Below are 5,000 nucleotides of genomic sequence, written 5' to 3'. Positions count from 1 at the left end.
TGCTACGCTGTAGCGGTTCCCTTTGAGTTTTGGAGCGCGCTCATGTTCCTGGGGCCCGGCCCAGCCCAGCACAAACCTGTCAACTTGGGAAGGTGTTGCTCAGATCTCAGCAGTTATATTCATGCATTCATGCCGTGTCAAGAGGTTGCTTTTTTTTTATAGAAAAACGAATAGGATATCAGGCTGCCTGGGAGAGGGTTGATGGTTAGCTTTTACTGACGGTTAGCGGTTAGCTCACTGACATCATTGGAGGGGTGCTTTTTCGAGGGGGGGTGGGGGGGAGGATATTAGGCTGCCTGGGAGAGGGTTGACGGTTAGCTTTCACTGATGGTTAGCTCACTGACATCACTGGAGTTGTTACAGGATAGGATAGCAAGCGCATGTGCTTTCTTCAGAAGGGGAAAAAGACAGCAAGATATCTGAGAGAGGGGTTGATAGTTAGCATTCTCTGACAGCTAGCTCTCTGACATCTTTCGAGTGCTGTTGTCTCTGAGGAAAAAGCGGACAACACCAGGCCATCTGGGAGAGGGGTTGATGGTTAGCTCTCTGAGGAAAAGAGGACAACACCAGGCCATCTGGGAGAGGGGTTGATGGTTAGCTCTCTGACCACACTGGACCACTGCTATGTCTGGAGTGAAAAGAGAACAGGATATCAGAGCATCAGCTGCGGTGCGAGCGTTGTGTTTCCCCCAGCAGTGGGCCTTAAACTGCTGACGTGTGGCTGGCTCCGGTCCTGAGTCAGAGTCAGCGCGGTGAAGATGCACATCTGAGGCGCTAGCAGAGCAGAGCAGAGCTGAGGAAGACTACGGGTCTGCCTTTGTTCATAAAATCCCAACAGGAAAGGCTGATCCAAAAGTGCGTGTTATTATGTGTGTCTGTGTCTGAGTGCGTGCGTGCGTGCGCGTGTGTGTGTCTGTGTCTGTGTCTGAGTCGGCACACGCAAGTGTGTGTGTCTGTGTGTCTGTGTGTCTGTGTCTGAGTGTGCACACGCATATGCATATGTGTGTGTGTGTGTTTGTCTGTGTGCGTGTGTGCGTGTGTGTGTGTTTGTCGTATTCAGACAGCCCTACACCTGAATTCACTCAGTAAACTAAAAGTGCAGAACTGAAGCGTTCGTCTGTGTTTGCCCTGCCTTAGTCGTGTCAGGACAGAGGAGAGAGATGGACTGGATCATTGATAGGATCAGGGTGGACCCATAGCCATAGACACCATAGACATCAGGGTGGACCCAGAGCCCACATAGACATCCGCTGTTCCCTCACCTCACGCTTTCTTTTAAAGATCTTCTGTTTGCACTGTGATCTCGCTCGCTTCCTGACTCTGCAGTTTACACGATTGTCTATAAATCCGTCTCTTCGTTATTAAATCTCTTAATCCACTCGTGTTGTATCCTTCTGCTGCAGTAAGTGTTCTTTTCTCCCTTCGATTTTCTATTGTCTTTCTTTCTCTCCATCTCTCTCTCTCTCTCTCTCTCCATCTCTCTCTCTCTCTCTCTCCATCTCTCTCTCTCTCTCTCCATCTCTCTCTCTCTCTCTCTCTCCATCTCTCTCTCTCTCTCTCTCATCTCTCTCTCTCTCTCTCTCTCTCTCTCTCTCTCTCCGTCTGTGTACAGTCAATTCAATTCAATTCAAAGAAGCTTTATTAGCATGAATGTTTTCAACACTATTGCCAAAGCTGATTCAATACATACATATTACCTACACATACAGAAGGACAAATATAATGAAGTTGATTAAAAATAAATAAATAATAAACAATAAACAATAAACATACAGTTAGTTTGGCATTCTGTGGCCTTAATGGCTGTCCCTCAGGTTATGGCAGGCTGCCACATATCCGGCAGCTAGATTGGCTAAATCCCTGTCTTCCCCAAGTATGTATGGCAATTTTGCCTCGCCTGTGAGAGTTTGAAAGCCTGGGATGACCAGATTGAACCTATCAAATGAACCTTTTCTAATGGTTTCATATTTGTGGCATTCCTTGAGGAAGTGTACCTCTGTCTCCACGGCCCCCAGACTGCATTGTGAGCATAGCCTCTCCTCTCTGGGCAGCCAGGTCTGCCTGTGTCTGCCTCTTTCAATGGCGAGGTGGTGCTCACTGAGTCTGTACATTGTCAAGGTTTTCCTGAGTTTTGTGTCTTTTACTGTATTCAGGTATGTAGCTGTTGAGTATTCACGTTTTAGGGTCAAATAACATTGTAATTTAGATTGTGTTTTGGTTGCTTCTTTCCAATAGGTAATATAATTTTCTTTTTCAGTGTTTGTAATTTGGTTGGGTCTAATTTTCCTGGCTACTGAGTCATTGTCCTGAGCCTCAGTGATGAGATTCTCTGTATGTGTACAGTCTCTCTCTTTCTCCATCTCTCTCTCTCTCTCTGTCTGTGTACAGTCTTTCTCTTGCCCTCTCTCTCTCTCTCTCTCTCTCTCTCCATCTCTCTCTCTCTCTCCATCTCTCTCTTTCTCCATCTCTCTCTGTCTGTGTACAGTCTCTCTTGCTCTCTCCATCTCTCTCTCTCTCTCTCTCATCTCTCTCTCTCTCTGTCTGTGTACAGTCTCTCTCTTGCCCTCTCTCTCTTTCTCTCTCTCCATCTCTCTCTCTCTCTGCCTGTGTCTCTTTCTCTCCATCTCCCTCTCTCTTTCTGTCTGTGTCTCTTTCTCTCTCCATCTCTATCTCTCTCTCTGTCTGTGTCTCTTTCTCTCTCCATCTCTCTCTCTCTCCATCTCTCTCTCTCTCTCTGTATGTGTACAGTCTCTCTCTCTCCATCTCTCTCTCTCTCTCTCTGTATGTGTACAGTCTCTCTCTCTTTATCTCTCTCTTGTTTATTCCATGCTAGTGTTCGGGTCAATCCCAGCGGCTACGCATTAACAAACAGCATCATGGGTAATTATGAGTTTTGCCCAGAAGGGGAGATCTCCCCAGTGGATTTACACTATTCAACAAGTCGACTCGCTTACACCCCCCCCCCCCCCCCCACATGTCGGTTGGCAGGTAACCACGCTCTGATTCTGATTACCCTGCCTAAGGTCAACCACCGCCCTCCCCCCCCCCCCCGACATTCAGCATCCCACCCCATCCCCTTCTGTCTTTTTCTTTTCTGGAGTAAGTTCATCGCTCACACTTCCGATGAATGAAATGACCCAGGTTGTGTGGAAAACATGAGGAAAACACCGCCCCCCCCCCCCCTCCCCACCCTCACCCCCACCCCAGAAAATAAAATAATCAGCGTTCCAGATCACACAATAAACAGGAATACTGGAGACAGAAATCTGAGAGGTCATAAATACTTAATTTTGTAATGTCACGCCAGGTTTGGGGCCAGTTCATATCACAGCTTTTGGGGTGAGATGGAAAAACTCATTAAAAGTCTCAGACAGTTGGTCCATTGTGTGGGAATATGTGAACATGTGTGGAGGATATTTCCCCTGTATTAGTTTGAGACGCCCCATTCCACTGTTACAGGGTATGAACAGAACAAAACAGAGAGTGAGGGGATAACTTCAGTATGAATTCAGCACTGATCCCAGACCTGATCTGAGCCAAATCTGAGCCAAAAATCTCTGCTAAAGCCAGCTGCCATTCAGGAGCCCTGACTTAATAACACACCTCTGGTTTCCCCCCAAGTTGCCCAATTGTTTCCAGTGAACTGGATCTGGATTCTAGCTAGCTTAGCCGTTAGCATCCGCCTGTGCAGCAGGCCACGTTCCACACTGCTTGAATTCCCACGAGGAAGGATCGGGTGTCTTTAATCAGCCACGGCGAATGATTGCCGTCCAAAAGCCCTCCGACGAACTCGTACACGCTGTCGCTCGGCCCATCTGGGGACAGTCCATACACTCGCTCACTGCAAGAGCATGGGGCCCTTTACTGCAAGTTCCTTTCTCTGGCGTATGTTTTCAATAGATGTCTTTATTAGGAGATGAAGGGATCGAGGCATTTCGGGGTTTTTTTTTTTTTTTTTTTTCTCTTTCTTCCTCCTCCTTTTCTTCTTTTAGCTCAGGGCTTGGCTGGGCCCGGGCTGCATAGGGAGCTGTATCTTAAACGTAGAATGAAACACTTTGTCACCGCCGAGGAATGTGACAGGCTTAAAAGGTCCACTCAGGCAAGGCCACACCAAAGCCACGCCATCGAGAGGAAAACGCCGGATTTATGAGGCAAATCTTTCTCTCCGGAAGAAATGAAGCCCACTGTATATGTGTGTGTGTGTGTGTGGTGTGTGTGTGTGTGTGTGTGTGTGTGTGTGTGTGTGTGTGTGTTTTGCATGTGTTTTTAATGAGCAGTCTCTAAGCTTTAGCTGCTGTTTGGTGTTTACATGAGAGCTGTATTCCTATGGGCAATTTAAGACATTCATGCTTACGAAGGTTTTATAACTAGGTAATAAGCAGCTTATAAGCGATAACATAGTTACAGGTGATTTGAACTGAGGGAGTATGATATGGGTAACTCAAGGTGTTTTTTAAGGTACTGTCTGATAGTATACATGGACAAACTTATAAATTCTAAAGAATATGTGATTATGTAGAACCACTCAAAGGACGGATAATAAGAGACGGGTTCACTCTTGTCTTCAGCGAGACTGAAAGTCTCAGAAGATCTGGTGGTTGACCTGGTCTCTCTCTCACCTCCAGGTCTGGCTGCTTATTGTTATTGGTATAGTTTATTGTATCAACTGCTGAAACAGCCCTTCAAAGAGATAAGCCATGGCCGCCCTTTAAATACAGCCCTTCAGAGAGTTAAGCCTGACAGGGCCATGGCTGACTGTTAGATCTCTGAAGCGGTGAGCACCTTCCCATCGTCCGCCTCTCTTTCCTCTCAGTTACAGCGCTGCCTCGTCCAGGGTCCAGTGTGTGTGTGTGTGTGTGTGTGTGTGTGTGTGTGTGTGTGTGTGTGTATGTGTGTGTGTGCCTGATATGATCACAGTTGTTCTTCGAGCTAGAGATCTGGCGCAGAGTTGCTGACACTGGCTATGTCTCATCCTGGCACTGACATTGTGTGTGTGTGTG

The 5,000-nt window shown here is 47.1% G+C and overlaps 1 protein-coding gene across 1 annotated transcript in view; it reads left to right on the top strand.

The window, feature by feature from the left end:
• Positions 1-5,000, top strand: part of LOC105904736 (ADAMTS-like protein 1) — an 84,420-nt gene that overhangs the window by 32,067 nt on the left and 47,353 nt on the right. The gene's annotated exons all lie outside the window — the stretch shown is intronic.

The sequence above is a fragment of the Clupea harengus genome, chromosome 18 (genome assembly GCF_900700415.2).
Source record: "Clupea harengus chromosome 18, Ch_v2.0.2, whole genome shotgun sequence".
NCBI lineage: Eukaryota > Metazoa > Chordata > Actinopteri > Clupeiformes > Clupeidae > Clupea > Clupea harengus.
The sequence above is the reverse complement of the archived record's forward strand: the minus strand, read 5'-3'. Positions and strand labels throughout refer to the sequence as shown.